Here is a 22,224-nt window from a genome sequence, read left to right on the forward strand (position 1 = left end):
TATTGTGTAATTTAAAATTCTTTCGAAAAAAGTATTTTTCATACCTCACGGTAATAAATAAATTATATTACTAAATAATTACTAGACTAATTATTATAATTACTATACTATATTATATAATATAGAAGAATATAGTAATAATAGAGTATAGTAATATTATAGTAATTATAATAATTATTCTAGTAATTATATAGTAATAGAATTTATTTTAATTATATAGTAAAATAATTTTTTGAACAATTACATTTGTTATTTACTAAAACATTTTATTAATATAATTAAATTGTACTTACTGACAATTGAAGATTTTATATTTATATGTTAAAATTTGTTAATTATTAACATAATTATTCTCGTTTAAAGTGACCATAATTTGTTGAAGTGCAACGAATGATAAATCGACTTTCACATTAACATTTGTTAACATTAATGTTAACAGCACAATCTTCATCAGTGCTAGTGTCCTCAGGATCAATTTGATTTACAGTTTCGGATACTATTTCCATCAAATCCGCTTCGTCAACTTCTTCTTCCACTAATAAACCTTGAACGTCCACAATAGCCATATCCACAAAACCTTCACCTCCGATTGATTTAGCAAGTTCTGATATGCCACTAATTTCATTTTGTGACGATTCACGCACGTTTTCTATTTTAACTGAAGAGAGCCATATCTTCTTTCAACACTCATTTAATGTTGATGTTTTTAGTTCACAACAGCGTGAGACACTTTTGTTTTCAGGCCATGGAGATGAAAAGAAATACCTTCCGCAACACTGTATCTTTAAGACGATAAGCCTCGCCGCAGCTGTAGAAGTACAGTGTTGTAAAAAGGTTTTTTAAAAGAAAACCTTTTTATAGTATGCCGTGTAGTAGGAGGGTTCCCGCAATTATGAATCGTGTTATAGTGAAACCGTGTTAGGAGAAACCGTGGTGTTGGAGAGATACCTGTATTAAGGAAATAAATTATTTATAAATTTAGATTCACATTATTATCAATATCAGTCGGTAAAGCAGGTTACTTTTCAAAAAAAATATATATTAACATTTAAGGATGCGTAATAAAATAAATAATAAATATTCTAATAGATAGGTTCATAAGTATGTTCTATTCTTTCTAATTAAAAGTACAAAAATACAGTTCAAACCGTATGGATTTATAGGTTAGTTGGATACATCATATTATATACAATATTATGAATTACACTTAACAGTGTCTTCATAGCTCAGATAGTAGAGCGCTCGCTCGGGAAGCGAAAGGTCCTGGGTTCGAATCCCAGTCTAGACAACTGAAGCCCGAATTATCCAATAGTTTTATCTTTGCCGCATATGATTACTTATTGGATAAGTAGGTCCAATCCTCTTACTACTCTCGAAAAAAGAGAACAAATATAATTAATCACATTTGGGATGACAATATCAATAAAGTGTCTATGCGCAATTGATAAAATAGTTGAATAATTTGGTCCCAAAGTTGTTCTTAGGTAGCTCAGGTGGACAGAGCATTCGCCCGGATATATATATAGCGACGAGTATGGTTGACCATATTTTTTTTCGAAATTACATTATTCTAACTAATGGATCTCATAAATTATATGCCTAAATTAAGTAAATAAATATAAATATTAATAATAAAAAAAAAATTATTTTTTTGAAAAAATAAAATAGTCATTCAATTAAAACTTAATTTAATATTATTACAGCTAAATGAATATTTTGCGTTTGAAGAGTCTACTCATCATCGCGTTGATTCGTCACAAAATTTTGGATACACAGTTTTCAATAGAGACTATGCATCTAATTGATTAAATGTATTTTATGTTTCATATACTTTATAGAATAAATATTTAATACATCTAATGAAACTCTCAAAAATATTCAGACTAACCACATTTCTTCATATTTCGATTATTTATAAAACAATATCTGGAGATATTGTTTTCAACAATTGGTCATTTATTAATCTATTGTGAATTGTAAAAAAAATATATGAAATTTCATTAAAAAAAAAAGAGTGCAACTGCATCTAACGGATGCATCGATGCATTTTCAAAAAAAGTAAGGTCATAGAAAGTTGACATTTGTTGTGCCATATAACTTTCTCTTTCATGATTTTTTTCTATTGTTACTTACAAAATAGTTATCACCCGTCTCCGTTCCAAGAATCACCCTGTATATATTATAATTATTATTAATATATATATATATAGGAGCTACTATTTATTATCTGAAATCTTGTACTGCAAAGAATTCAACTTTGATTGGTTTAAAAAAAAAAAAAAATGAACACTCATAAAATAAATTAAATATCCTTAAAACGCGACTCATTCAACATTTTCTTATCTCCGATCATTTTTCCCTTAAAAATTCATTGATATAAAAATTTTGATTATCTTTTTTTTTACCATATAAAATATCTTCACAAATTTCCATCTATTATAATATATATATATATATAATATATATGCATTAGTATTCACGTCATTGTCTTTCACAATGACAAATTTTGTTAACATTTCAGTTAGTACGAGTCAGTTAGAGAGTTAGAACGAGTTTTATACGAATCTGTATGTATGTATGTATGTGTATATGTGTGTGTTTGTAAGGGATTGAGGAAAGGGATAGTGTGTTGCTTTTCAATGAGAGAGAAGAAAGTTATTTCCTTCTAAAGATTTATCCTTACTCGACGAACCGTTAGCTGTTGCCGTCTAATTTCTAACTTTGTTAATCCTTCTCTCTCTCTTTCTCTCTCACTCATACACACACACTCTCGTAATCTTTGTCTCTATCTCTCTTTCTCGTAATTTAATTTTCGATTAAACTTACGCTCGATCTTCGTTCGGTTTACCACTACGTAGATTAAAGTTCTGTAAAGAGTGGGCGAGATAAATAAATAGATATATATATATATATATATATCTTCATATATAAAAATTCAGTGTTACATTGTTGGTTTTCTATGAATTCTGAAACTACTTTACCAATCTTAATAAAATTCTTTTTTATTTTTTATTTCTTATTTAAGGATTTATTATTTAGAGGTTATCTGATGTCTGTAGGTTCTGTAAATTTTCAATAGATGGCACTGTTTTACGATTCAATTATTTCAATTTATTTTACGTCACATGTTTTTTTTTCAAATTTACTTATGACATAACCTTACTTTTTCTATTTTTTCGTGTATTATTATTTTATATATTCCATTGTAATTGTGGTATTATTTTATGTGTTGTTATTTATACATTATATATTATTTATTTATTATTTAGAAGTTATCTAAAGTCTCCAAGTTCTGTGAATTTTCAATAGATGGCTCTATATTACGATTCAATTATTTCAATTTACTTCACATCATGCGTGTTTGTTTGTTTACAAATTTACATATGAAGTAACAAACTATATTGACATAACGTTTTATATTTTTTTGAGTATTATAATTTTATGTATTCCATTCTTATTGTGGTATTATTTTGTGTGTTGTTATATTGGGTCTACAAGTAAGTTTCCAGCGTTTTTTCATAAAATTTGAAGGTTTATTCTAAAAAACTGGTTATATATTTTTCATTCGAAATATTGTCCATCGGAAGATACAAGTTTTTCCCATCTTTCTGGCAATTGGTGAGTTCCAGACCAAAAAGAGTTCTCGTCTTTTGAGCCCAAGAACGTATTGAGCCAATTTTTGATTCCCTCTACTGAAGTAAAGCGCATTCCAGTAAGAGCGTTCTACATCAACGGAAACAAGTGGTAGTCAGATGGCGCTAAATCTGGACTATAAGGCGGGTGAAGCAGAATTTCCCATCCACTATTATCCAAGTAGTTTTTGGCCGAAGCAGCAACATGTGGCTGAGCGTTGTAGTAGTGAAAAATTACGGACTTGTGCCTAGTCTGATATTTTGGCCGTTTTTCCGCCAATGTCCGCTTCAAACGAATTAGTTGGGTTCGATACAATGGTCCTTTGATGGTTTGACCACTCGGAAGCAGTTCGTAGCATATGACCCTCTTCTGATCCCACCATATGCAGAGCATGACCTTATTCATGTGAATATTTCGCTTCAGCATCGATTTGCCCGGCACGCCAGGCTTTGCATATTTTTTTTACGTTTAGGATTATTATAATAGATCCACTTTTCGTCACCAATGACAATACGGTGCAGAAACGATATTTTTTTATGCCGCTGCAGCTACATTTCTAACATGCAAAAACGCCGTTCGACATCTCTCGGCTTCAACTCGTACGGCACCCAATTTCCGACTTTTTGGATGTGAAATTTCTGCACGGAATCTACTCGCCACACCATCTGTTAAAAAACTCTGGAAACTTACTTGTAGACCCAAAAATTTTACTAAATTGTTTAGAATATTAACATTAACATTTTTATCAACATTTGTTAACAAAGCCACTTCAACGTGTCACAGAAGCATCCTAGTACATATATATAGAAAGAGAGAGTAAAAGGGAAAGAAAGAAAGAAAAAGATAAAAGTTGAGCATAAAGAAGAAAGAGAGAGAGAGGAAAAGATCAAAGATTTTTTTATAAGCGACGTTATAATAAACTGCTTGGTGGTTAAAGTGAAATTTAACTCGAAACTAAAGACGAGTTAGTTGTGTTATCTAGATGAGATAGTCATGGAAGTGTTTGCGTTTGCATATACTTTGGAAGAAAGAGAGGGGAGAGAGAGAGAGAGAGAGAAAAGTTAGATGCGTGGAAGAAAGCTTGCAATTTCCATAGTTAGATAACACTTGGACGGAACGAACGAGAACTCGCGAAAGATGATGAGGAGTTTCTGCATCGATGTTAGTCTTCTCTTTCTTACTCCTGTTTTTCCCTTTAAAAATTTTTTTTCTTATTCAATTCTTTTTGTTTTTCACTTTTTTTTTCTATAAAGTAAGATTGCTTGAGTCCGTATACCCCTATAAGAAAATAAGTGTATAAAAAGTATGATTTTATATAGAAACCAAAAAAAGAACATTTGTATTATTTATAACTTCATTTATTATTAATTTTATTTTCTTTTTTAAATAAAATATGAAATATTTATACTCTTTTATATATAATTAAAAAATTGTAATACATTAATAGAGCATTGACTAAGGAATCAGGGTCCTGGTACCATTTAGAGTCGAAATTGTATTCAAGAATAAAATTCAAACAAAAATAAACAACCTCAAACTTAATATTTCAGTTGTTGATTTTGAAAATGAATTAAATGCATTTTATGTTATTGCTAAATTGTTTTAAAAATATTCTTAAACAATAATAGTTTTATTTTATATTTTAAGATATTTATTTTTTGAATTGTTTCAAAACATATATTTTATATTAATTTGTAATAAGAATTCGAATGAATTATATTGATTTTACAAAATATATTTTCCAAGCTTTTAAAATCACCAGCTCATTTATTAACATGTATAAAGTACAGTCAATTTTTACGATCATTAAAAAAATATTTTAACATAACCTATAATATTAATTAATCATAAAAGTTTGATCCTATCTTTTCCGACACCCTGTATATGAGATAAAGTTGCTCAAGGCGTATTCCATAAGAAAATAAACTCATCAAATTTATGTTTGATAAAGAAACAAGAAATATAGTTCTAGTAATTATAACCTCTTTTTACATTAATTTTATTTATTTTTTTTTTTAAATAAAATTCGAAATATTTATGCGTTTGTATATACAATTAAGAAATCGTAATAAATTAATATCGACACTATTAAAACATAAGAGTTCTGAGAAATCAAACCTAAGAATAATTCAAACCTTAAAAAAAAAAAAAATAAAAATAATATTTTTTAAATAATAATATAGAAGGGTAAATTTTGTTGAATTTTTTTTTATATTAATTTCAACAAATAGATCGTACCGCCATATTTTATATTGTAATTTCATCCAATCATACTTACTATTACAAAAATTGCTTAACCAATCACTTTTACCTTTTTTTGACTTATCGTCATATTTCAACATAACCTACAAATATAAATGAATCATATATCAATAAAAACAAAAAATAAGATGTTAATCATACCAATATGATATAAAGAAAAAAACTGCTATAAATACAATTTGAGACACAGTATATGTTTTATTACAAACAAACATAATAAAACAATAAATAGAATCATCAAAGTATCCTTTTGAAAAAACCCCTTTTTCAATCCCATAAATTTAATGTTTAAAAAAAAAACAAAGAATTTATAAACAATATATCACTGTAAAACCTAGTAAAAAATATACACAAAAATGATATGAAAACAATCATAACCTTGTTAAAATGTTATGCTAGAATGCAATAGGTAACAAACACTGATTGCATGAACCAATTATCACTGACGTTACTGAACAATTAACTACAACTAGAAACGTTATATTGATACGATATCCAATACAAATGTAGATAGGTACAATTTAGACGCTTGACCACCTGACTAACCTTAACCTATATTCTAAAATTATATGAGAAAACGATCGTTCGTAAGAAATTCGTAAAAAATTTTCACAAAAAATATTTATAAACTCTTATCTTTTAACTAGTCATCCATCATTTGTAATAAATTCATTTCACGTTACAAAATTACACACACCAAAAAACTTAGCTATCTCAGAAATTTTACGAATCAATTTAAAAACGTTACCCAAACATATTTTCATATCAAAAAGGAAAAAATATTTTTCTATAATTTTTTTCTAAGAGATGAAAAATGACGCAGAATTTTTACTCTCCCCCATTTATCAGAATTGCATAAATAAAATATAAAAAGAATAAATGAAAAAAATGTCTCGGCGGGCCAAAAAAAAACACACACACACACAAAAGAAAACCTGGGGAAAAGGGAAAAACGGGGAAGAAGACAAAAAAAAACTGAGAAAAAAATCCGTATCTTTTGCAAGGATCGTCTCTGGAGAAATATCCTAACTCTCACCTTGTCCTCGATTTCGCGATAATGAGCTTCGTTCATGGGTAGGATTGAAAGGATATCCCTGAACAGATATCTGGCACGGCGTACTACCTCTAGTCAATAGAACACGTAACTTCCCTAGGGTATAGACGTTACCAAGGTCATCGGGCGTACCCCAATAGAAATCAGGATTAACCTCATCCATCGATCGAATCCCCAATTTGATATTCCTCGATCATTGGATCGAATAGATCACCGAACAAATCATACAATTCAGGATAGTGGTGGGGGGAGGATGAAAAGAGAAGGGAGGCGTGGCATAAATAACGATCGACCAATCAGAATTCGCGTAACTGAATCAAACTACGTTATTCAAACTGGATTCGTAAGAACTCACCAATAAGAGTTCAATTCTTTAAAAAAAAAAAAAAATATCCTGCTTTTGAAATTTTTTTTTTTATTAACAAGGATATTCTTTACGTCTTTTTGAACTTGATAAAAATTCTTCACAAAATTCTCCTCATCCTTCCCAAACTATCGTCATAGTTTCTAATCTTTTCTTGACTCGTTTCCACAACCTTGAAGCAAACCTTTATATTAAATATTCTTTTATCAGGGTGAACCAAAAGTTCATACGTTTTTTAGCATTACAAATTAAATAATGGATTGTTTTATTTTTTTGTAAAATTTATTTTGGAAATATTCATTTAAAAATGTACGAACTTTTAGTTAACCCCCTAATATTTTAGGTTAGATTTTCATAAAGATTAAAATATTTCCTCGGATTAGATTTTTCTACGTTTATGTTTCAATTAACCCAATTACCTGATAATAATTCTGTTTTAACAATTCTTTTTTTTCTCAAACATTTCAAATTTTCTGCCATGTTTTTTTATTTTTTTCTCTATCTCTCTCTCTCACTCACACAATTATATTCATCTTCCATATTTTTGAACATCGTAAAATCCTTTCACGAAATCCTTCTCAAATTCTCGTCACAGCTTCTCAAATCTTTCCCCTCAACTCGTTCTCACATCCTAACCTAACGCTTATATCAAAAAACAATTCTATTTTAGGTTAGATTTTCATAAATGTTAAATACTTTTTCTCGAACTATATTTTCCAACATTTATTTTTCAATTAATACAATTACCTGATAATAATCTTCTTTTAACAATTCTTTTTTTCTTCCCAAACATTTCAAATTTCCTGTCATGTTTTTTTCATTTTTCTCTTTCTCTCTCTCACTCACTCAAAGCTATGTTCATTCTGTTTCCTATCCTTCTTTCTCTCACATACACTTACAGCTATGTTCATCCTATTTCCTATCCTACTCACTGATTTCTTTCCCACCTATTTTCATATTCTTTCCATCTCTCTCTCTCTCTCTCTCTCTCTCTCTCTTCTTATGTTTTAGCATTTTCCTCTTCTCCCCCTCTATTTCCCATTCCTAATCCTCCTCCTACACCTCCTCCCCGCGTTCCTCTATCTCTTTTTTTCTTTCCTTTTTTCTCACTTCACCTAGGAGAATCCCTCCGAGCGTCGGGTTTTAATTACACATTTTTTTTTCTTTTCATTTTTTGTTTGTTTTCTTTTTCTTGCACACCCGCCTTGTAGCCCTTCCCTTTTCCTCTCTCTCTCTCTCTTCTCTCTCTCTTTCTCTTAGCACTTGCATTCGGTCTCTCGACATTTGCCACGAGAGGGTTCTACAGTACGACTACGACTACGACTATGACTATGACTATGACGACGATGACGACGACGACGACGAATATTCTGAATTTGGAGGGTTAGAGGGTTGGAGAGTTGAAGGGTGGTGGTGGCTTGAGGCCTCTGGCTCCGACATCCCCATCTCAACGTCGAGCCGTCAGGAAATTCGCCTTTTCCTCGCTAACCCTCTCTCTCTCTCTCTCTTTCACTCTCGCAGCTAAATTATTCGACCGTTTGCTACCCATTTCCCTCATGCATACACATACATACATACGTACACATACATACACTTACCGTGTCTAAATGTCTCAACACATTTTCCTCTTCGAATTGAACGAAAAATTTCCTGTTTGAAAATTAATTATTTCTCATATTTGTTTTTTTTTTAATGTGTTTTTTTTCTAGTTTTTTTTTTTGGTTTTTTTTTTTTTTTACAGAAATTACAGAAATCTTGTCCCGACTAGATTGTTTTTTAATTATTAAAATATATTTACTATATTTATAAATAAAATTTTTTAATAATATTATATATATATATATATAAAAATATAAATAATAAGTAATAGTTTAATTATATTTGTATAATTTGTTATAAATATAAAAATGAGCATGCAGGTATTGCAATATTTCGAGGTGGGACTAAAAATGTGCACACCGTGCATTACGGTGCATCAAAAAGATTAGACATTTTTAATCCCACCAAATCTCAAAGAGTTAAATTATAAAAAGAAAAATGTAATGGAAAAAATTGTGGAATGTGATTTTAGGATGAGGAATATTCGTGAAGGGAGGATAAAAGAGTTTGGTCGTATGGTGCAACGAGGAGGATCACATGCGTCTGATATATCAATGAAAAAGGGTGGCAACTTGGCAGTCATATACGAAAGGCTCATAAGGGCTGTCGAGAAAATCGGCAAACGCATTCAGTTCGCTCCGGTATCCAAGAATATGTTATCTCACTTTTTTGTCCGACCAATCTCGGCACTGCTATTCGAGCTTCCGTTTATATTCGACTTTCGAATTTGGCTCGAGACTATGACTGGTTTCAACAAATCACTGATATGTGTATGGATTTAAGGTAAGAATTTTTTAATAATATGTAGGATTATTTATAAAATGATGTTTGAAGAATTGAATTGATTTTTGTTTATTTAACTGAGATTATTAGTTGATGTTAGAAGAATAATTAAAACAATAAGAAATAGAAATACTTTTTAGGTTATGTCTTAGAAATTTTGTTTTTTGAAATTACCTATTTGTCTCGGTATTTTTTATTGGACAGTAAAAAGAAAATGGCGGAATATCGTTAAAGAATTTCAAAGATTTTTCTACTTTTTTAAATAGTTTAGTCAAACGTGTGTGTATATATATATATATATATATATATATATATATATATGTATATTAATACAGAATTATTCTAAAATGATGATACAAAATTAAATTGTATTGTTTATTAAATGTTTTGATTCAATAAGATGGTCAGTTGATTTCATAAAAAATCTAATAAAAAAAAAATAATACTTTCTAGGTTATATCTATGAAATTTCCTATTTTGAATTTATTTATTCGTCTTTCGATATCTTTTATTCGATATTAATAAGAAAATGGCGGAATATCATTAAAAAATTTCAAACAACTTTCTATTTTTCGAAACATTTTAATCAAACGTATATTAATAAAAGGGTTAATAAAAGTATGATGTGAAATTAAAGTTTATTTACTGTTTATTGCACTTTCAGATTGAATAAGATGGTCAGTTGATGTTCAAAGAACAAATAAAATAAAATAAAATAAAATAAAATAAAATAAAATAAAATAAAATAAAATAAAATAAAATAAAATAAAATAAAATAAAATGAAACAAAAAATACTTTTTAGGTTATGTATTAGAAAATGTCGTTTTTCGAAACCATCAACACGTTGAGCGCCACGCGAATTCTTAGAGAAATTTTCGTCAGGCCACAGGAGTTACTTTGTATTAAAAAAATAGTTGAACGTGTCAGTCACTTGTGATGGACGCGGCCTAAACGGAAAGTCTAGTGTCAACCATCGATGGCTGACGTGGCGCTCAACGAGTTAATTTATCGTTTGAAGAATTTTAAAAGATTTTTCTATTATTCAAAAAAATTTTAAACCGACGTTTATAATTTGTATATACATTTATATACAAAATTATTCAAAAAAAAAGTATACCCTATCATATAACCCTACGTTTTCTTCAACAAATTCATTCGACGAATCTTATAATTAGATTTTTATTTAATAAACCGATGACAAAAGTCTCGTCGTTTCCCCTCATTTAAAGATATCAAAAATAAAAAAAAAATTAGATCTTACCTCTGATCATATTAAAAGGATCAGAAGTAAACATTGCGAGAAGGAAGATTCCCATTTATATTGTGAGCAACGAACAAAGATTGGGGAATGACTGACAATGACGTGGAAAGCTTTACTTGAAATGAGAAATTGCGTGGTCAAATTGATAAAGTAGGGAAAGCATTTAGGGGGTGTGGGAACTGAACTGATCTAAATCAATAAACAAAATGTGAGAACGAGAATGACAGCGGTATATGTGTGTACATGTATGCATGTGTCTCTGCTGTTTGTACGCGCGCATATGTGTACATGAGTCTGTGTGTATGTGTCTCTGGTGTATGTATATGCGTGTATGTGCCTCTGTGTATGTATGTGCGTGTATGTGTCTGCTCTGTGTGAGTGTACGTGCGTGTATGAGTCTGTTCTGTGTGTTTATGTGCGTATATGTACGTGCATGTGTTTCTGTGTGTGTGATGTGCGTAATGTGTCCGCTGTGTGCCCGCGTGTGTGTGTGTGTGTGTGTGTGTGTATGTATGTAGAGAGAAAGAATACGTTCTATGTATCGAACCAGTGTGTGATTAAACGAAATCAATTTTCCGTCTCTTGTAATCCACGCGAACGACAAGCTAAACCATTATCGATTAACGCATTGGTAATCGTCTACCATGACATTGCTGTACAACTACTCTTTGACGCCCGTTTAGATTGACACGAGTACTTCAATTTTTCTTTTATTTTTTTCTCTTCCTCTCTCTCTCTCTCTTTCTCTCTGTCTCTCTCTCTCTCTGTCTCTGTCTTTCTCATTCTCATTTTCATTTCGACTCATATTTTCCGATATCTCTATTATTTCTTATTTGTCTTTTTAATTAAATTCTTATTACGTATCGCGGAACGCATACAAAAGCTTTAATAATGAATAAACGGAAAATATTGTTATGTTTATACAATAGTCGAACTCGGTTGGTAAAACAGTTTTATACAGAATGTGTCAAAAGAGTATTCGTATTGTTTTACTGTAAATGTTAAATAATTGATATATACGATTGTAATGCCATGTATTACTTAAATTCTAATTACAAAATGAAAATACAAAACAAGATTGTAAAATTATTAATTTTTTTTTAGAATTGATATAAATTTAATTGTTAAAAAAGTATTTTAATATAAATCATAAGAAACATATGGTTTTGTTAAATATAAACAATTGTTTAGGAATTGTTATAAAATGAAACGAAGGAGATCGATCAAATATTATTTACAGAAATAATAATTATTTTTTTTCATGTAAGTTAAAATATTTTTGTGGGATCAATTTTTTTATTTGTTATCATTTATATCAAATTATATTTCTCACGGAATAAAATAGATATTTTTTTCTTTCCAATAAAATTGATATCAATTTGAACAATTAATAATCCTGAAAAAAGATTTCTATATATACAAATTTTAAACGTTTGCATTGTAAAGTAAATATCGAGATTATTTCAAATGTATAGGTAGGGAAATTACAAATACTCCTGTTATTTGTTCTACTCATATCCCTTTGAAACATGTAATTTTAGAAAATAAAAAATACCCGTGTTGCACAGAAATTTGATTTCTTTTTAAATTACACGAAATTGGTTTATTTTTTTTTTTATTAATAAAAGAAATATAATATAATATAAAAACATAATAAAAAAATAATAAAAATTCAATTAAGGTTTTTGTAATAAGATTGGACTCAAATAGTCTTACTGCACACATTTACGTATCAAAAAAGTACAAAACTTTTATTACAGTCGCACCTCAAAGAGATATACATAGAAATAAATTTGACTTTAATAGAATTTGGAAAAAGGGATAAAATTATTTAAAAGTTTATCTTTTATTGAAAATAACGGAGTATTATTCACGCACGTTAGCAGTGAAATTCATATTATCATGTGGAAAATAATTGATTCATATATACAGTGACTGTATTTTAAATTATATACAGGTACGTTTATTAGATTTTTCTTGACAACTATTCATGTAGTGTCTTTAAAATAAATAAAATTTATTATATTTTAATTACATATTTAATGAATTTATCTTGAAAGCTTCATTTATAAAAAGTAAATTAATTAATTACAATAATAATTTACAGGAAAAGGTTTTACCTAGAAATCGTACATGTTAATGTAACTGTAAAAACAAGAAAAATACCTGCTTTTTATGTATAATAATTGATCATCCTGTATTTTTATTATTATTTCAATGTTATTACTTTAGTATCAAAATCCATTTAATATCCATAAAAATATGAATAATACAAAATACATTTGTTTAAAAATGACATATTTATTAATACACTTTAAACATTAAATAATTTCGATTTGATATTTTATTAGATGAAAATTTTCAATTCAAAGTCATCACTGGCCAGGAACATAAAAACAAATGTATTTTAGTTTAAACAATTCAAAATATTAGTAAAATATATTAGAGTGTTAGATATACCTGAAATGATTGATAATTAATCGAAAAAACTGTATATTGTAGTCTAATAGCACGAAGTATGAGTTCGACGTACCGTTCTCTTCGAGATCCACCATTAAACTGTCTCATTGTCCTCAGTGAAAGTTCTTTTATTGATTGTTGTTTATATGACTTCTCGAAGACTACATATGTATAATGTAAACACTATTTGAAAAGTTATATAAACAAGAATTAATAAAAGAATTTTAACTGACTTTCGTAGAGAACAATGAGACCCAGTCCAACAGTGGATTTTGAAGAGAACGGTACATCGAACTTATAATCCGCGTTTTTAAATAACAATATACATTTTCTTTGATTAATTAACAATCATTTAAGATATATCGAACACTCTCAAGGTATGTCACACCCTTATTCATCTTTTCATAAACAAACGCATCTCACAATAAATATCGATCGACGTATCGCATTATATTAATACACATACACGTAACCCTAACCAAGAATCTTCCATAATCTCATTAAACTATCAATCAACTATAGACTCTATTTCACTATTTCTCTTCCTTTTTATTCGTGTCGTTTCATAAAATGTTATCATTACCCTCTCTTAATAAGTTTTGTACTTTACAAGTAAAAAAAGATTCATTGTAACAGTAGATGAGGTATAAGGTGATTCACGAAAGTATTCGAACACTTGATTGTAAAACTTGAAGGAATAATTGTATATAGAAGAAATATGTCAAAATGTGTGAAACGTATATGCAACATACAAAAAATATACTGTCGATTGTTATATCATTCCTTCAGAAAGTAATATAAACGAGAATCATACAAACGAATTTTAACACTAGATATACCAGAGCAGTCTTTTTGACTGGTTTTGACGCCATTTTAATTCAAAATTTCTACTTTACACATGTAACATTTGAGTTCTGTAAATAATTAAGCGTTTTGTTATTTAAAAATGTCTATAAATCCATTTATCTATTAAAATTATTATTGATAAATATTTTTTGTTATTTTTTAAGGATAAATAAAAACTGGAAGGTTCCAAAATCATTTTTTTTTTTATACACCAGTCACTTTGACTAGTGTGGTAGAAAATGGTGGTATATCTAGTGTTAATTGAATTTCGTAGAGGACAATGAGATGCAGTCTAACAATGAATTTTAAAGAGAACTATACGTTTTAAATTGCAATATACATTTTCTTTGATTAATTAACAATCATTTAAGATATATAGAACATTCTCAAGGTATTCATCTTTTCATAAACAAACGCATCTTGCAATACAAAATAATCTTGCAATGTGACTTATCTCATACATACACACATATACACACTACACAAAACACTAAAACCTTTTATAATTTCGTTTAATTTTTGATTGAACGTATGAGTTTTATTTAATTCTTTTTGTTTCCTTTTTCTTCACATGGTTTTATAAAATTTGACGATCGTTGGTTTGTTTCGTCGTCTGAGAAGTTTTATTTGAAAATACGACGTTGAAGGGTAGAGGAGGGATACCTTTACGATTACCCAAATGTAACCGTAATGTAATTTGGTGTTGATAAGATGGCTATGTTGCACTCCTCGTTTGTCTTAATTCGTAGTTTTTCTCTACGAAGCGTGCAACGTGGTTTACTCATAACGCTGCTAGGAAAACAGTCAACAGCTAACTGTCGCGTACGAGGACGAAAACGAGGACGAGGTTCCGGTCTAGATAACCTCAAAAGCTACTACTACGTTCCTTGTCAAAGTCTCTAAGAGTTTAAAGAACGTCCCGCAAATATTACGCAGGGCAAACTTTTGCAAAACCTTCTTCTTCTTCTCGTTATCTTCTACTTCTTGCACGAAACTTTATTTAAAAGAGTAAGAAAGAAAGAATGAGAAATAGTATGTACGAAGAAGAAGAAGAAGAAGAAGATTGAATTATGAGAGTTACAATTTGTTATTCACGTTAAATATTTAATACAATATGACAATTTTTAATTTTTATTTGTAACAAATCACCAAACATCCAATTAATTTATTCAAACGTTGTTTTAATTGTTTAGTTGTATAAAATCTACTTTACCGATATTTACGATTGTTCGTTTTGTCGATCGATAAAGATCTCGAAGAAATGTTTCGAAGAAGTGTTTATAACCACGTTCGAAAAATTAAACGAAATAAATTTTCTAAAATTCATTTCATTTTGATATCTGTACAAACGATTGTTGTTGACGGTCAATATTTATTTTATTTTGATCAGTCGGTAACCATTCGTTTCTTAGAACCTTTCGATCGATAAAACAGTACGCTCATCTTAAAATGTATAAGTATAGGTTAAATTAAAAAGAAGAAAAAATGAATCTAATGAAAATGAACAGAATATCACATTTACGAGGTATTAATAATAATAATAGTTATAATAATAATAACAAAACAATACCGTAGTTTGATGACGAGTCACGAACGAAACGAAATTCATTTCTCCACATTGAACAAACGAAAGAAGGGAAAGAAAAAAGAATGTAGATAGATTGGTGTTTGTATTGGAAAGGACAATTCATCTCTAGCTATTATAATACCTCCTCAAGCCCCTATTGGCCTGTTTTTTTGTTTCCTATCTTTTTTTTCTGTGTTCGTCATCGTGAAAGCAGAAAAACAGCAAACAATGAAAGATTTCTTCTCCAAATGAAAATAATTCACTTTGTTTGACTCCTGAATCATTGATTTCTGACATTTCCTTTCTATTTATCGTATTATTTTCAAAAGATTCATTGATTTATAATACATCGTTTAGGTTAGTGGACATTTCAACTTATTTTTACTCGCATTACATATTTTTGTCGCGACTCTACTTAATTGAGCGACCAACTTCATCGAGAAAAGAGAGTTAGAGAGGGGGAAGAAAATAATGGCGGGTTTAATTGGCCGAATAGAAATCGATGTTTACGGTCTTACGCTTTTTAGAATCGTTTGTTAGGACCCACCGGTTTTCTACTTTACTTCGTGTTCGTGTCGTTGGACACCAAAGAAATAAAGAATATATTCCATCTCTTGGAAAATGTCTTTTTTTCCTTTTTTTTTTTATCTTCATCTCTGAACATTTTTCTAAAAGAACAATTTTTGAGATTTTTTTTTTCTCTTTAACGAGTGCAATAATTTTAGCGTTTGATAAAATAGCGCATTTTTGAAAATTTTCCTCTTTTTTTTTAATGAAAATATTTTTGACATTAGTGCAGAGCTAAAATTTGTTCGAAGGTTTTTATATATATATATATATTTTTTTTATATTAATTTTTATAATTATTTTATAATATATTTCTATAATTATTTCATAATTATTTTATAATACATTTTTATAATTATTATCTAATATATTTTTTTAATTATTTTATAACAAATTTAAATAATTATTTTATAATGTATTTTTATAATATAATTTAATTATATTTTATAGTTATTTTTTAATAATTTTATAATAAATTTAAATAATTATTTTATAATGTATATTTATAATATAGTTTAATTATATTTTACAGTTATTTTATATTTATTTTATAATATATTTTATAATTAATTTATAATATATTTTCTTAATTATTTTATAATATATATATTTTTATAATTATTTTATTATAAAACTATAATTACATTTTTAATATAATATAAAGTATATAAATAATTATAAATAATTAATTATAAATAGAAGTACAATATACTTTAAATAATTATTCTCTAATTGTTCTGTGGCATTTCGTTACAAAATGGCAGCGTCACAGTTTAGTAAAGTAAACTTTAAATAGAAAATAATATTCCGTGGTCGGCAAAATTTACTCCTTCGATTTTGTAAATATACAAAACAAAAATTATATATTTTTCAATTTTTACAAAAGATTATCTTTCCAAATACGTGGGATATTTTTTAAATATTGTTTTTCTTTTTTTTTTTATGAAAATAATGTAAGATAAAACAGAAAATTCTTATTTTCGATGTAAAATTCAGCAGAAAATTGTATATGAAAAAAAAAGTAGTTTAATAGATAATGAAAAAATCTAATATCTTTTAATACGTTATTTAACTCCTGTATAAATTTCATGTAAATCGGTTATAAAATGTGGTCAACAACTTATCAACTGCTTAAAAAAATGTATTTAGGTGTATAAGTTTCTAAATAGGTTATAAATTGTATTGTCTTTTTTTTTTATTTTATTTTAGATTATAAAAAGTAATAAGTACAAATTGAAATATATTATTATTTTAGGTTATATACAGAGTAATAGATAATAAAGATAGGTTAGGAATAATTTAACACATTTTCATGTTTCATGAAAATTTCACACAATTCACACAATCATGGTTTTAGATTCGTAAAAATGAAAGGCTTAAACCACGACATATAAAGCAAACGGTAAAACATGAAGGCGGATATTTAATGTTCTGGGGCTTCCAAACAGATCCTTTGAGGGTTCTTTGTACTGTCCACTTGCTCATTTGTATATTCGTATCTCTTTTTAATAATTTTTCGGCCATGGTGGCACTTGAAGCTTCATCACATGTGACAAACCATATAATTCTTCGTTCATCCTGCGGTGATAATTTTTTAGGTCTTCATTCAACACTTAATAACATACTTTTACAGCATTTTTTTCTTACATTCTGCACTGTCGACTAAGTAACATTACAATTTTTCGCTGTCTGACGTGTTAATAAGCCGTCATTCAAACAAGAAATTACTTTTTAAAAACAATTTGAAGCAATTACCTTCATATTTGTTTTAATTTACTTGCGTACTTTTGTGTTCGACTTATTGCGAGAAATTGAATTTTAAGACGTAAACGTAAAAAAAAAAAATATTTTATAAACATATCAAACTGCTAGATGTAAACATACTGCTGAAACATTCCACGTAAATATTCCTTTTACGAACCGGTGAAAAACCGAGTCAATCCATTTTGTTTGTCAGTGCTAAATGAGGAGACAATTATTGAAAAAATCTGTGATGTTACTTATAACTGACATAAAACTTACTATAATGTTCATTTTTTAATATTTATTTACATTCTTAGATGTAAATAAAGATTTATACAAAACTAGTGGTTATTGGTTTAGTTATGCTCTTTACTGTATGCACCCCACATTTTTGGTACGTTCCTGTCTACGTGTACGTGTTGGAACTTCTATACCTGGATATGACTGGAGTCAGACATTTTTTTGGACGTTCAAAGGGTTAACTGATGATGTACCTAATAGAGGCATAAACTTGTGACGTCGAGTCCCCTACTACTCAGATGTCAAAATCATGTTCTATCTAATTCTTTTTTTTTATATAAAAAAGAACACCTCACAAATAATTTTCCACATTTCACAATACTTTTCTTTTTTTTCTTTTTAGATCATTTTTCAATATTATTCAACAATAAGATTTTAAATTAAACATTGTTTTATTTTTCGGTCCTGTAATTCGATGAACACTGGTTAAAAGTTAACCTCAAAGTTCACCTGATATTCGTGTTGACTAATTTAAAAAAAATTACCGAGCCAATTAAATTAAACCTTAAATTTGGAATGAATGAAAAGAAAATACAAAATCAACGGGAGAAAAAGAGAGAAAGAAAACAAATCAAATTTATCGTTGGGAAAAATAAAGTTGCAAAGATTTTTCTCCAATCTCTTTCATTGTCCTTTGTTAAACCTGGGCTCATGAAAAAGTAGGAAAAAGAGAAAAAGAGAAAGAAACCGAGAGAGAAAGAGAGAGAAAGAAACCGAGAGAGAAAGAGAGAGAAAGAAAATACGCAAATTTTTGGTGGATTGTTGTCAGGAAAAGGGGAAGTGGGGATGGGAGTGAGGGAAAGGGCTGTACTCCACTAACTGGAAGGGAGTTCTCGTATGTTCGCCACCGGAGATTCGTTTACTGGCAAATTTTCTGTATTTCACGTTTTTCGCATTTTCCGCGACTATCAACGTCAACCTTTCCGCCCTTTCCCCCTCCGAGCCCCCCATCACCAACGTGCCCGCTACCACCACCACCATCACCAACATCACTGAGCAACTGAGCCACCCATTCGTTGCGCAGCTATAGTTTTTCCTTCTCCCCTACCCCCCACCATTGCCCTTTTTTGTTTTTTTGCTTGTTTTTTTTGTTTTTCTTTTTTTTTCGTTTCTTTTTCATGTTATGTTCGCGTGGTAGCCTCGAAACGTCGGAGAAACGCGAACGTGACGTATTTCGGTCGGTTGAAAACGGCGATGCGTAAAAATGACAGACCCCCGTGTCTGTTTCTCTGCTTTCTATTACTTTTGGCGCTTTCGTACAAACCAGAACAAACCAAAAAGCAAGCAAGAAAGTAAGCAAAGCAAAGCAAAAGCCAGGAAACAAAACCAACCAGCAAGCAATACGAGGAGATTTTTATTTTTTGCTAGGATACTCTTTCGAATGAATCAATATATCGGAAATGATTCAGTTTTCTCTACCTGGGATTTACAACTTGTGACGTAACTTCCAAAATCTCTTACACTTTGTTTATTTTGGTTTTTTTCCCCCCGAGCTTTTAGGTTATCAATAGTAATTTTTTATCTCTCTCTTCCATGACCTTTTTTTGTCAATCTGTTTTTCTTTTTTTTGGTACACTTGATAAAGGATGAGAGGAAAAGAAGATTGTTTTATTTTATTGGGTTATTCGAAAAGTAATTTCGTTTTTCTTTTGTAAAAATGAAGACAATTTTCGCATCGAGGTTAAACCTAAGTCTTTCAAGTGGGCATAAACAGTTCAATTTGATAAATTTAACCTCTCACCGATCTCACGTTTTTTTATTTGCCGATTTGCATCAACTAATGCCTTTATTGTGTCAGGAAAAAACGAAATTACTTTCCGAACAACTCAATATTTTATTTTATTCTAATTGCAGATCTAAGAGAATTGTATGTTGCAATACAAATCTTCAGTTTTTAGTTGTTAAACGTCATTAGAATAGTGGTTTTCACTTATGTCATCTTTACAAATGTTTCATTATTAGAGTGTATCAAAAAAAAATGACGATATTGTGTAGTGTGTCCAAAAAATGATGCAAGGATATAATTAGAGTATTATAGTGATATGAGTAAAAGTAAACAGTAAGAGTAAATGAAAGTGAGGTTATATTTAGAATTGTGTAGTCTGTTCAAAAACTAAAAAATCATAAGTCACCGGATAACGACTTGATTCCTGCAGAGCTAATAAAATATCGGGGGGGGGGGGGTATAGATCGATCGAAGAAATTTTTGAACTAATCAAATTAATGTGAAGCAAGGAAACATTGCCGGAACAATGGAAAGAGGCGATTATAATCCTAATATTTAAAAGAGGGAGACAAAATGGATTGTAATAATTACTGGGGTATTTTTCACTTTTGCCAACGTGTTACAAAATATTATCAAATATCTTACTAGCTAGGATAGTACCGTATGCGGACGAGATAATAGGAAATTACCAGTGCGGTTTTAGGAGAAATAGATCGACTACAGACTAAATCTTTGTTATTCGGCAGACTTAGAGAAAAAATGGGAATTTGATTAAATTGATTGATTAATCGTTTGATTAATCGGTACATCAACTTTATATAGATTTTCAAAAAGCATACGACTCGGTAAAACGAGAAAAAATGCTCGAAATCCTAAAGGTGCGATTTCATGCTGACGCTTGACGCTAGCTTTGAGCGTCAAATTTGACCACATTATATAATTTCGATTGAAGTGCCATCTAGATAAGAAGCAGCGATAAAGCTGAAAATATCTGAGCTTTAAATTATTTAACGCTTGTATCATTTACTTGACGCTAAAAACGATTACAATTATAATTACGATTACATCGATTACGTTTTTTTAAATAATTATTTATGAAATATTATAATATATAACATATTATAGATTTTGAAGAGGTAATACCTATAACGATTCTCTGTTTCATATAAATTAAACAAATCATTTTTTGCTTTGTAAAAAATTAAATACTACATTCTAACCTATTGATACTCATAAAAATATAAACAAATATTTTAATATGTCAAGTAACAAGTATTTTATAAATTATTATTTTTGCACTGTTAATTTAACTGTGTTGTTGTTGATCCAAATAGGTTAGGGAATAATATAAATCGATAAGTCAACTTTCGATTTTTGTTACTTGCAAAACGCTATTTTTATTCGTCAATGTCGCCTGACGCTACAGTTTGACGCTCAGATTTGACGCGGCTTCTTATCTAGATGACACTTCAATTGAAATTATATAATGTGATCAAATTTGACGCTCAAAGCTAGCGTCAAGCGTTAGCATGAAATCGCACCTTAATACGACAGGGGATACCAAGAAAATTGGTCAACCTGGTTCAACTTTGGCCTAAAGGAAACTAGGGGTAAAGTGAGGATGGGTAACCAAATGTCGAAAGATTTTAGTATCCATAGCGGGTTAAAACAGGGGGACGCATTGTCACCCCTTTTGTTCAATTTAGTACTGGAATTCGCTATCAAAAAACTGCAGAAAAGTAAAGATGGTTTACAGTTGAAAGGGACAACACAATTATTGACATACACAGACGATATTGCTTTGTTAGGGGAAAATGAAGAGGCATTAATTAATAACGCAAAAATATTAATAGATAATACTAAAGATCTGGGACTGCAAATAAGCGCGGAAAAAACCAAATATATGATAACCGATAGAGTTCAGAATATGCCTAGTACTGGGACTTTGGTCGTCCGGGATAAAATTTCCGAACGGGTCAGCAACTTAAGGTATTTAGGATCGATCATAAACCAGATAAACGAAATTAACGTAGAACTTAAGAAAAGAATCAATTTAGG

The 22,224-nt window shown here is 29.3% G+C and overlaps 1 protein-coding gene and 1 non-coding gene across 7 annotated transcripts in view; both read left to right on the forward strand.

The window, feature by feature from the left end:
* The window catches only part of LOC107071877 (uncharacterized), a 144,408-nt gene that overhangs the window by 69,985 nt on the left and 52,199 nt on the right, over positions 1 to 22,224 (forward strand). For 5 of the 6 annotated variants that reach the window (XM_089175031.1, XM_089175033.1, XM_089175034.1 and 2 more), the window contains exon 2: positions 9,385 to 9,695. The exons of the other annotated variant lie outside the window; for it this stretch is intronic. The gene's annotated coding sequence lies outside the window, so the exon portion shown is untranslated. The remainder of the gene's footprint in view (positions 1 to 9,384; positions 9,696 to 22,224) is intronic. 6 annotated transcript variants of the gene reach the window in all.
* TRNAP-GGG (transfer RNA proline (anticodon GGG)) lies at positions 1,216 to 1,288 on the forward strand. Its single transcript has one exon. It is a non-coding gene; the product is annotated as a tRNA-Pro (tRNA).

This window comes from Polistes dominula, unplaced genomic scaffold, assembly GCF_049000335.1.
Source record: "Polistes dominula isolate Pdom_NZ unplaced genomic scaffold, Pdom_raw_medaka contig_78, whole genome shotgun sequence".
NCBI classification, from domain to species: Eukaryota; Metazoa; Arthropoda; class Insecta; order Hymenoptera; family Vespidae; genus Polistes; species Polistes dominula.